At 45.2% G+C, this 12,539-nt stretch overlaps 1 long non-coding RNA gene across 1 annotated transcript; it reads right to left on the bottom strand.

The window, feature by feature from the left end:
- Positions 1-4,858: 4,858 nt before the first annotated feature.
- On the bottom strand, positions 4,859-11,651 carry LOC114556172 (uncharacterized). Its single transcript, XR_003692645.1, has 4 exons — positions 11,320-11,651; positions 5,865-6,146; positions 5,450-5,582; positions 4,859-5,298 (listed from the first exon to the last, which is right to left on the bottom strand). It is a non-coding gene; the product is annotated as an uncharacterized LOC114556172 (long non-coding RNA).
- Between the last annotated feature and the right edge of the window lie 888 nt (positions 11,652-12,539).

The raw sequence follows: 12,539 nt of genomic DNA, 5'->3' as shown, positions 1-12,539 counted from the left end.
CATTTGATATGCAGATGCTACTCTGTATTTCCCACTCTCTTGATTAGCCGGTATCATTTTCATTCATGTTTATTTGCTAGACACTAATCTGCTCTCCATACTGTTTGTTTAAAGTTTGTTTAAAAGTAAACTTCCGAGGTCCAAATAGATTGTCAATGTCAGTTTGACTTAGGTCTATAATGGACAATCGGTCATGTTTAGCGTTACATTGCAGGCCATAAATTTATTTTAAAATAAATCACAAAATAAAAAGATGAATGTATGTCAAAGTGCAATGGGCTCTTTCACGCTGTGATTGAAACTCCTGCCGAGTCTACAGCAGTTATGTTGACAGACGGACTCACATTGCCGGGGCCATCTTTTTTTGTCAAAGATATTGCATGTTGACATCGCCACAGTCAACGTTTATCGACGGCGCTGCTGTCCCGTCACTTGAAAAGTGCCGCTTCTTAGCCAGATTACATATATACATACATTGGGGCGTGAAATATAAATTACGATAGTTTCCAGCCGCTGCATTTGTCAATGTACTTCTTACGCTCTGATTGGTGTGATATGAACATTTCATGAATCACACGTGAAGCCTGTCGTAAGAGGATTTCTGCGCTCATATCTGCGCTGCTTTCTACGTTAAGTTGATAAATGAGGGACATTGTTTTTACTGAAGACCATTGGCACATTACTGCATTATGTTTTGGGAGTGTCCCCCCCGTTGCAGGGTTCTGGCAAAATGTTGCCTCAGAACTGACGACATTTGTTTCTGGGACAGTTCCCGCGACAATACCAGTTCTGCTACTGAACGACACTTCTTCACTCCAGATTTCTAAATGTCAGAAAAGGATAGTTCTTGCTGGGCTTACAGCTGCAAAGAAAATGGTGGCGGTGCGTCGGAAGCCCCTACACTACCTAGATGTTGATGTTGCCTACAGCAGCTCAGATTAGAGACCAGATGAATGCCACACAGAGTTCTAGCAGCAGACACATCTCTAGAACAACTGTTAAGAGGAGACTGCACGAATCAGGCCTTCATGGTCAAATAGCTGCTAGGAAACCACTGCTAAGGAGAGGCAACAAGCAGAAGAGATTTGTTTGGGCCAAGAAACACAAGGAATGGACATTAGACCAGTGGAAATCTGTGCTTTGGTCTGATGAGTCCAAATTTGAGATCTTTGGTTCCAACCGCCGTGTCTTTGTGCAACACAGAAAAGGTGAACGGATGGATTCTACATGCCTGGTTCCCACCATGAAGCACGGAGGAGGAGGTGTGATGGTGTGGGGGTGCTTTGCTGGTGACACTGTTGGGGATTTATTCAAAATTGAAGGCATACTGAACCAGCATGGCTACCACAGCATCCTGCAGCAACATGCCATCCCATCCGGTTTGCATTTAGTTGGACCATCATTTATTTTTCAACAGGACAATAACCCCAAACACACCTTCAGGCTGTGTAAGGGCTATTTGACCAAGAAGGAGAGTGATGGAGTGCTGCACCAGATGACCTGGCCTCCACAGTCACCGGACCTGAACCCAATCGAGATGGTTTGGGGTGAGCTGGACCGCAGAGTGAAGGCAAAAGGGCCAACAAGTGCTAAGCATCTCTGGGAACTCCTTCAAGACTGTTGGAAAAACATTTCAGGTGACTACCTCTTGAAGCTCATCAAGAGAATGCCAAGAGTGTGCAAAGCAGTAATCAGAGCAAAGGGTGGCTACTTTGAGGAAACTAGAATATAAGACATGTTTTCAGTTATTTCACACTCTTTTGTTAAGTACATAATTCCACGTTTTCATTCATAGTTGTGATGCCTTCAGCGAGAATCTACAATGTAAATAGTCATGAAAATAAAGGAAACACATTGAATGAGAAGGTGTGCCCAAACTTTTGGCCTGTACTGTAGTTTATATGGAACTTTCAACAGCCTGCATCAATAGTCTCTTTCCGAGCAACATAGTTATAGGAACAGTCCACTTCTTCTAGTAGAACAGTCTAGTTCTACTAACTACTCTCCCTCAAAACCGGTTTTGCCGTTTGCATTTGCACTGGCCAAGTGGCCAAAGGAACTGGTAGGAGGGGTAAGGCAGTGACGCAAGCATGGCAACGGTATTTATAGCGTTGTCACTTGACTTTAGTGCCACATACAACAACAAATCAGCATGGAGGAGGCCATCGGAATGTTCCTGTTGTGCCTTGCCCGGATCCTCATAACGGAGTTTGAACGGCGGCGTTTAAAGACTAGGCTGGAGTACTTAACAAAGAAACGCAGAAGATGAAAGCTCCAGCGTAATATGATCCTAATTAATATGATGGAAGAAGATAGAAGAGCAGAGTGCAACAGGCAAATGAAACGACGGGTAAGTTTAACTAGCAATAAGAGTTAGCATATGTAGGCGAATTGCAACAGACAGTGAAGAATATGTACTGTTTGTGTTTCAGACGTTGCTGCGGCTCATTGCACAAGGCCGTACACCATTCGTTGGGGTCCGGTGCAGAGTTGAAAGTTACCGAGTTACCCGAGAGTTACCGAAATGCAGTGGATAGAGAAATTACGCATGTCCAAAGAAATGTTTACATACATCTGCTGCCGCCTAAAGCCTGCATTGGAGAGAATGGACAAAAACTACCGTCTACCTGTGTCACTTGAAAATAGGGTTGCTGTTGCTCTGTGGAAACTTGCTACAAACTCAGAGTACAGGACTACAGCACATCTGTTTGGAGTTGGCATTTCAACTGCATGTAACTGTGTGAAGGACTTCTGCTCGTCTGTGGAAGAAATCTTGCTTCCCGAAGTCATTAAGATGCCAAATACAGAAAAGCTCAAAGAAATGTCTCTGTACTTTGAGCAAAGATGGGGGGTGCCTCAATGCGTGGGGGCTATCGACGGCTCTCACATACCTATTTTGGCACCCCAGGAGTACCACACAGAGTATTTCAACCGCAAGGGATGGTACTCCATTATTTTACATGCAATAGTTGATGTTAGAGGATTGTTTTGGAACATTTACACAGGGCAACCAGGCAGCTTGCATGATACTAGAGTTCTGCGTTTGTCTGCTATATGGGAACTGGTTGAAAGAGGGAAGGTGCTTTCACAGCAGCACAAGAGCATAAGTGGACAGGATGTTGGTAACTAATTTACATCATCGGAGATGCTGCCTATCCACTGACAAGCTGGCTCATGAAGCAGGAGGTGTTCAACTACAAGAGAAGCAGATCAAGGGTTGTGGGTGAAAATGCATTTGACAGACTGAAAGGAAGATAGCGATGCCTGCAGAAACGGAACGACTGCAGTCTTGAGAGAGTGAGGTCTATGGTGCTCATGTGCTGTGTGCTCCATAAGTAGAAGAGTATAGAGCGGAATGGACTGAATCCATCGATTTTCCTCAGCCAGATGTGCCACTACATCCACCTGCTGCAGAGACTGAAGGAGTTGGGGTGCACGGAAGGTCGTTATATCGTTACGTTATTTTAATCTATTAAGTCGTGGACAGGTTACGTAAATGCCTTTTTTTTCGTGTGCCGATTAAGAAATTGAAAGCAATGCATTTTAATGGGAAGCATATTTCATGATCCCAGAACGCTGACAGTAGCGAGTAATATTGATAAGGCGAAAGTCCGCGTAGGGAGGTTGGTCGGGGTGGTGGATGTGTCAGAAAACACAGGACTTTCACCCCGGAGACCGGGGATCGCGCCCCGCGTGTGGTAGTATCTTTGTCCCGCGTGTGACGGTTCCTTTCCCCATTTTTTGTTTTTCCTAACCACAACCGTCCAGTTATTGTGGTGTTTCATTTCCCCGTTGTAGTGTGCCCCTGCGCCCGGGGGTCGCGTCCTGTGAGTGGCAGCCCGCGAGTGGCAGCCCGTCCCGTTGTTTTGGCCGGCGTGTGGCGCCTCATTTCCCCGCCCGTCCCATTGTTTTGGCTGGCGTGTGGCGCTTCATTTCCCTGTTGTCGCGTCACCCAGAGCAGGTTCGAAAAGCGTCACCTGTACACGTTCAAAAGTCGTTGCATTTACACGAAAAAAACCTGTACACAAATTTATGAATCAAAATAACTATTACACGACCTGGCGTGAGATCAGGTTGTGGGGTGCGTGCAGCCTTGATGCATTACCTCAACCACGTGCCTCCCAACTAATCACACACAACACAAAGCATCACAAAAAGTCTTGATTTTTTTATACTCCAATCCCTTTTTTTTAAGTAATGTTTTTTAGTTTGTGTTTGATTAGTTAGCCTAGTTTTAAATTTATTTACGTAATATTGTTTTGAGAGCATTAATGTTATGGTTAAACACAAAAGGAAAAGTCTTTGAAATAAGCACACTTTTATCTGATTTCATCAATATGTGTATGTGGCATCATAGTGTTTCACTGAATGCTTGCTCTTGGGGGAATTACTGGAATTGTTGGGTCTTTGTAAATTATGTGTGGTCTAGACCTACTCTATCTGTAAAGTGTCTTGAGATAACTATAAATTGATACTATAAATACAATTGAATTGAATAGGCACAGGCACAAATTCATTCATTTTGTAATGGTATCACAACCATTTTCACCAAACTTAAATGTCCACTATGTGCACAGGTGTCAGAGTGGTGGAATTGTTGCATTCATTTGTGCTCATGATGCCCATTCAATTAGCCAGTGAAGAGCTTTGGTGATAACACAAAAATGTCACAGACATTTAGCCTGCTGCTGCTCTTTTTATTCAAGCAGGTAGGCATACCTTCATGTGTGCATGTACTATACTAATAACTGTGATAACCCACTTTTCTATTAAATATTTTATTGATATCAAAGTAAAACACAACACAGCAAACTTTAGAGTGCAAAGATAAACGTAAGACCTGTTTACAAAAGTAGAAGGCATGCTTAACAGTGAAGTTAATACAAAATTAAAAAGTGCAAGTCCAAGAATAACTATTTACATGTGCATATGAACCTTTAGCAAGTGCACGTATGTGCATATGAACTATGTACAAGTGCATGTATATGTGCGGGGAAACTATTTAAAAGTGCAGAAACCACACACACATCTTTAAAAAATAAGGGTTAATCACAGGTCCTCCTGCCTGGGTGTCAGCCTGTCGATGCTGCGCAGGAGACTCTCCATCCAGTGAGCCTTGAAGCGCTTCATCTCTTCCTCCCTTGCCACCAAAGCTGCACGCTCCTCAGCCTCTGTTTTGGCTTGGTCTTTAAGAAATTTCAGTATTTCACCATAGCGGGAATCACTACAGCTCAGCATCTGATTCCAGCAGGTTTTCCACCGTTAAAAGGATACTGGAATCAGGCCTCCTTCTCTTTGCTGGAAAAGAAGATACTTAGTACATCAATTGCTAGGAGTACATGATATGTTAGTGGTTTGTTGTTGTGATTTTATGTATTACACTTTTACATTATTATTGAGTAGATTACACATTTCTACATGCAGTGCAATAGGCCTATATTTCCATTACCTGGTGTAGGGCGACGGGGGGTACTGGTGCTAACAGGAGCGACACAAACTGGTGCTGGGTGCCCTGGTGCTGGGTCTTGTGTTAGGGGTGACTGGATCCAACAGGAAACGTTCCACGGGTTCTGGTGCAGTAGCTAACAAAAGAAACATTTTAGGAACGGAAGGGTATTTAAAAAAAACCTGAATGACTGCATAACAGACGACACAGATCGGGTATAGGCAAGAAACAAACTGTTCTTAAATTAGACCTAGATTCGTAAAGGACTGGTTAAAATGTGATTTGACGAAGCAAGCTATCAAACTATCGATAGCAAGCCACCTATTATCAGCCTATATTATTCTTTGCATCTTTTACATTTCACAACCTATAAGGCACACTTTCTTTACATTCTGCTTAGTATAAAATTAGTACCAACCTTGAAGACTCATCTGACGGTGGAGTGTTCTCGGAGCAGACGATCGTCTCCCAGAACCCGGTGGCCCGAGTATGCTAGACGGTGGCCAAGAATACCGTCCAGTGTGGCGTACCTCTTGCTCGTTTTGCACCGCTGTGGTTGTTGTGGCCCTTTATCGCCTTGTTTCAGCTTCTTCACCTTCTCTCTGCACTGCTTGCCCGTGTGGTAAACCCCCATTTGCGCTATCTCACTGGAGATTTTTCTGAAAATTTTAATGTTTCTTGTGGATCCTTCCAGGAAGTGCTTGAAGTGGGGAAAAAAAGGTGGCGGTACTCTCTTGCATTGGCAAATCATTATGACATTTGAGATTTCTACAGTGAAAAACAAAACTTGGAGATATTGCTGGTACAACAATTTATTGTTATTTATTAAAAACATAAATGTATGTATTTATTTAAACAAGTCGCGTGTGTGAGAGAGAGAGTGCGATTCTCTTGACAGCTTTAGTCCCCTCTCTGTTTGGCCAGAAAGTGACGGGATGCTGCTACATATTTTGCAGCCTAGTTTGTTATCTTTAAAAACAAGCCAGCTGTTCATGGAGCAAGAATACATCTTTTGGTCCCTTGACCAACAGTCATCCATGTGTTTCGTTACTCACGTTATTGTTGACATCGGTGTGATAGACCAAGGCAACGTTAAGGTTGGTAGCTGCAGACTCCTCATTAATGCTAGCTGTTCCGCTCACATCAACGTTAACGTTAGTTTGGAGCTCATGAATCGTACCTGATGTTTCTGGTTGGACTTGGACCTCTGTTGACGTGTCTGGCTTTTAGTACCTTTCTGATGCCAGGCTAACATAACGACTTACAAACTCAACACACTTCTTTTTAGTTTCTAGGTTTTCAGCAGTGAAAGATCTGTTACGGTGAGGCTGCAGGCATCAGACAGCTTTTCCGAACTGAGGTAAGTCACGTAGTGCCCTCTGGGTAGTGTAGTTTATGTAACGTTAGGGTCAATCTCTCTGACACTGACGCTTTCTCTGTCAGTGGTAGAGTGTACCGGCTACATGCGAGAAGTAGCGGTACGCACAGGGGCGGATTAAGGTGGTCAGGGGCCCCTAGGCTGCCCTTTGTGTAAGGCCCCCCCTTAATCATGTGCTTTACTGGAAAAATGTATTTAGTGCCATACATGGTCCACATGCAAATAATAATAATTTTAACTGACACACACACACACACACGTAAAATGAGTAAACTACATCATAAAACTAACATCAACAAAGATGTAAGTGGAAAGAATACCAGATATTATCCTCTGCCACCACAGCACCAAAGCAATTACAATGAAAATGTAACTAAACAGCAAAGCAGCAGAATTCCCTGGATTCACAGTTCAACAGCAAGCTGGTAATCACTTTTAGCTTTATAAACCAACAAGTAGGCTACAGCATCTGCAGCAGTGCAGAACACCTGGTTTTACTGAGGCAAAAAATGTTACTGAAGTAAAAGTATGTAAGTATTAGGGGTGTGACGAGACGCTTACTCCACGAGACGAGACACCACACGAGATTGGGTTCGCGAGAACGAGACGAGATTTATAAAAAAAATTTAAAGAAATCCTCAATGATGAAATATATGACGTACCTCGGTTCCAGTGTGTGGAGGAGTCGCCGAAATCCGACATTTTCCACCACAGAAAATGTCCTCATATCAGCTGCAATGAAAACGCCTATGTCCCTCGTTATTGCCGTGGCTCTTGCACTTACCGGTGGCAGAGATGCAAGGGCTTTTAGAGTTGTTTGCCCTTTTAATGTTTTCGTCGCGGGTGCTGTAGTTAGTAGAGAGCTGTGGTGTGTTTTTTCATAGTGCTCGTGTTAGCCGCGGTATACGGCATTATTATTATTATTTTTTTTAATTTATATATTTATATATATATATATATATATATATATATATACATATATATATATATATATATATATATATATATATATATATATATATATATATGAAGTAAATTCAAAATAATAAATTGTCTGGCTAATCCGGGGCCCCTGCACACGTGGGGCCCCTAGGCTGCCGCCTCAAAAGCCTGTGCATTAATCCGCGCCTGGGTACGCAAAAAAAAGTGCAAGTACGCTTAAGAGTAAAATGTAGAAGTGCCGGTACTGCGTACCCTCTGCTCCTCCTCGGTGGCGTACATGGCCAGCAGCGCCTGCCTGCACCTCCGCATCAGTCCACTTTTCAGAGTTCGGCATTCCGTCCATTCTCGTAGTAATTCACGTAGTCAATGTTTTGCTAACACAGACGGCATGGCTTTTACAGATGGACCAATCAACCTAGACAGAGGTCACTATGCGGAAAAGGAAAAAGACCCTGCCCTGAAGTAGGAGCTGAAAGAGTAAACGAGAACAAAAGGGTTCTAGGAACGTTATGTTCTAGGTACTGCAAAAATCCCTCCGGTCGGAAAGTGGTGAATGTGGATTTTTTGGCTTTTAATGGCAGAGACATTAAAAAGCTGACTGTGACCACAGTTGCCGGCCCTCTGGGTCCTGGGGAGGGTTGTTTTGCATATGTGTATATATGGGTATAGGACGTGTGTATGGGTATATAAATATACAGTGCTTATTTCATTTTAATTTATACATTTTTTTTTTTTTAACCATTCGGGGGGGGATGTTTAATAAAAAACATTTGATCACAAAAAATAGGTTGATTTGAACAGGGGCAGGTGAAATAATTTGACTCCATTTATTATTAATTGTTTAAATATTGTGTAAATCAAGATCAGATTGAGTCTAATGTAGTGCAGGTGCTGATACAGTGATGCAAAAAGAACCTGCGGATTTCTTCCAGGTCACCGCTGAAAGACTCTCAAAGCGGCTTCCAGGAGTTACAAACTAAAAAGTGAAATGCAACAGGTTGCTCTTCAGCTCAAAGGAAGGATGGCATGAGAAATGTTTTCTGAGTTGGACTAGGAGAATCCCGTTCTGATTGATCCTGACCTTTCCACACAGGAAACTGACAGAGAAATTTGAATTTCAACAGCCACTGAGGGCTTAATACTGAATTCATAACAGTAATTGGTGATTATTAATGTAGGTAGATGTCAAATAGAGAAATGTCTACTTCACTGCTAGATAGGTACTTACAACTCATCTTTCATGTGTTAAAAATCCTCCTCTGACATTTTGGATGAACTGACACAGACTGTTAGCACAATGAGCACAAACTTGGTCGAGTTTTCAAGTGAACAGTTATATTGAAAAGTTAGATGATCTAATCTAGCAACTTGTCAATCAAAGAGCAAATGATCAACACGGGTCTTAAATTGCTGTTGGGAAATTACAAGTAAAAAAAAGCTAAACAGGGAGAAATGAAAGGTACGTATGCCCATTTGATCAATGTCGGAAGGTCGGCATCACAGTCAAGCTTAGTGTAGTGAGTGCGATGGCTTTCGTGACATGATAAAAACGTACGAGCCACGGGACAAGACCAAGCAGACAGCATTTAACCAAAAAATGTGTGCCAGAGTTGTATAACATGGTAAAGTTAAGCATGAATTGCTAAATGCAGAGAGGGTGGCAATAGCAACCGATGCCTGGACATCATGTGCCACAGACTCTTACTGTATGTGACAGTCACAGTGCGAATGGATGAACAAAAAAGTAAAACGGGACAGGGAACACAGAGGCCTCGGCAACAGGGGACAGAGAGGCCTCCGAGAACAGGCGGCCGCAGCAAAGGCAGACGCCTTCAGGCGACACGCCTCTGGAGGCCGTCGCCGACGGCGATAACCCTCTGGATCCAACAGGATCAGGAGTCGGCCAATCCGCCGACAAGGTAACTGGAGCAGAGGCCGGCCGGACTGCCGACAAAAAACCTGGGGGCAGGAGACGGCCGGACTGCCGACAAAACCCGGGGGGCGGGAGCCGGTCGGACCGCCGACAAAACCCGGGGGGCGGGAGCCGGTCGGAACACCGACAAAACCCGGGGGGGCGGGAGCCGGTCGGACCCCCGACAAAGTCTCTGGGGCGCCGGACAGTGCTGGAACACTGGGCGGCTCGGGGACACCAGAGAGCTCCGGGGTACTAGGGACACTAGAGAGCTCAGGGACACTAGAGAGGCTACCAGCTAGCTGGGAATCAGGGGGTATGTTAGCCAGCCGGGGATTGGGGAGGCTACTGGCTAGACTGGATGCAGGGAGGTTGCTAGCTAGCTTGGATTCAGCGGAGCTGCTAGCTAGCCTGGATTCAGGGGGGCCGCTACAGGGCCGGGACTCAAGGAACTCTGGGGGGCCGCTACACGGCAGGGACTCAAGGAACTCTGGGGGGCCGCTACACGGCAGGGACTCAAGGAACTCTGGGGGGCCGCTACAGGGCCGGGACTCAAGGAACTCTGGGGGGCCGCTACAGGGCAGGGACTCAAGGAACTCTGGGGGGCCGCTACACGGCAGGGACTCAAGGAACTCTGGGGGGCCAGAGACCGGAAAAATCACCAGGGAAGTCTCTGGGGCGCCTGAGACCGGCAAAGTCTCCAGGGTACTGAAACCCGGCAAACCCGACGCAGACTCTGGGAGGTCAGGCAACGCAGACTCTGGGAGGTCAGGCAACGCAGACTCTGGGAGGTCAGGCAACGCAGACTCTGGGAGGTCAGGGAGGTCGTGCGATGCAGACTCTGGGAGGTCTGGCGACGTAGTCTCTGGGCGGCTGCACGACAGCGGCGTTCAGTGCGGCTGCACGTCAGCGGCGATTCTGGCACATAGGTCGGCTCTGGAAAACTAGTCAGCTCAGGCCTGGAGCCTCTGCACAACAATGGCTCAGGGCCGATGAACAGCGAGGACTCCGAACCGAAAAGAGGCTGAGGCGGGGCATGGCGACGGGAGCCATGTTGTCCTTTTCCCCGTCTACGGCCTCCACAGGTCCCAGGGAAAATGGCTAGGCGGATGCCCTCAAAAGACTGCTGGCGGTCGGGGAATTTTGCTGACCAGGTGGTAGTAGGACAGTCTAACAAAAATTCCGGAGAAGCAGGCCGGGTGACAGACAAAAAACCTGTAGCAACAATGCTAGCAGGCCTAGCAACTGGCAGGCTGGTAGGCTGCTGAAGTCCAGGATGGCTGCCCCTCTGAGGCTCAGGAGGACTGGCTAGCTGAGGCCGTGGAGGACAAACAGGCCCAGAAACAGGTAGGCTGGTTGTCTGCCGCGCAAGAGGCTCGTAAAGTCCGCCAGGTTTGGAGACGGGGAAGCCAAATTCCCGCTCCGTAGCCTGCCAGCACACCTCTATCAGGTGCCTAGCAAAGGCGGGGTCCTCCTCATTTTCAAAATGATGTCACCAGCTCACCATCTGTGTCCATAGGGTGAAGTAGAGACTCAAACACTGCTGGGTCCATTTCTGGTCAGATCATTCTGTCACAGTTTCAGGAAAGGCTTGGACCCAAATGCAGTTAAGAGGTAATTTATTAAACAAAAGAGTCTTACACAAAGTCCTCAGACGAGTAGCCAGGCAGGAACAAACAAAAGAAACAGACTCCACAACAGCACAGAGAAGAACATCAACAGAATAAAATGATCCGACAAAGACACCACAGAGACTAAATAAACCAGGTAACGAGGACTAACAAGGGACAGGTGACACTAGGCTGGGCAAACAGGTGAAACACATTAGGGTAATCACAAGGGAGGGAAAATTAAAGACAGGAAGTAAACCAAACAAGACAAGGGAGACAAGAAGGACTTCAAAATAAAACAGGAAACAGAACATAACAGAACCCACAATCATGACAGCTACAACCAGCACGGTCTCATGGCAGTTTGTGATATGGTCACGTTATTGAATCTATTGAGTTACGATAATGTTTTTTTTCGTGTGGTGATTATGAATTTTAAAGCAATGTATTTCAATGGGAAGCATATTTCGTGATCACAGAACAACGATGGTAGCGAGTAGTATTGATAAGGCGAAAGTACGCGGTTGGTCCGGGGTGGTGGATGGGTCAAACATCACAGGACTTTCACCCTGGAGACTGTTGTTGTGGCCGGCGTGTGGCGCCTCATTTCCCCGTTGTTGCGTTCCCAGAGCAGGTTTGTGACGTGTACACGAAATAGACGTCAAAATCGTGACCTGTAAACGTATGAATAAATCAAAATCAATCAATCAATCAAAATGTATTTGTATAGCGCTTTACAACAACCAGCAGGTATCCAAAGTGCTTCACATCAGGAACTAAGAATAAAACAACATATCTTGCAATAAGAAGAATGAAACGTCAAACAGTAGAATCATAAAAAGGTTACATAGAAACAGGAAGAGGAAATTGTCACACCACTACTGAGTATTAAAAGCCATTCTAAACAGGTAGGTTTTGAGTTTAGACCTGAAAAGAGCAACATCTGTAGTTGTGCGAATATCAGGGGGTAACTTATTCCAGAGTCTCGGGGCAGCAACCACAAAAGCCTGATCACCCCATCGTTTGTACCTTGACCTTGGCACTTCTAAAACCTGTTGGTTAGAAAACCGCAAGGACCAACTGTGCTCACGCAGGGTTAAAATCTTGGATAAGTACTCCGGGGCCAGGCCATTAAGGGCCTTAAAAACAAACAATAAAATCTTAAAATTTATTCTAAAATGCACAGGGAGCCAATGTAGGGTGTAAAGAACAGGAGTGATGTGTGCACCTCTAGATGTATTTGTTAAAAAC

The sequence above is a fragment of the Perca flavescens genome, chromosome 5, assembly GCF_004354835.1.
Source record: "Perca flavescens isolate YP-PL-M2 chromosome 5, PFLA_1.0, whole genome shotgun sequence".
In the NCBI taxonomy this organism is placed as follows: Eukaryota; Metazoa; Chordata; class Actinopteri; order Perciformes; family Percidae; genus Perca; species Perca flavescens.
This window is presented reverse-complemented; position numbering and strand designations above follow the sequence as displayed.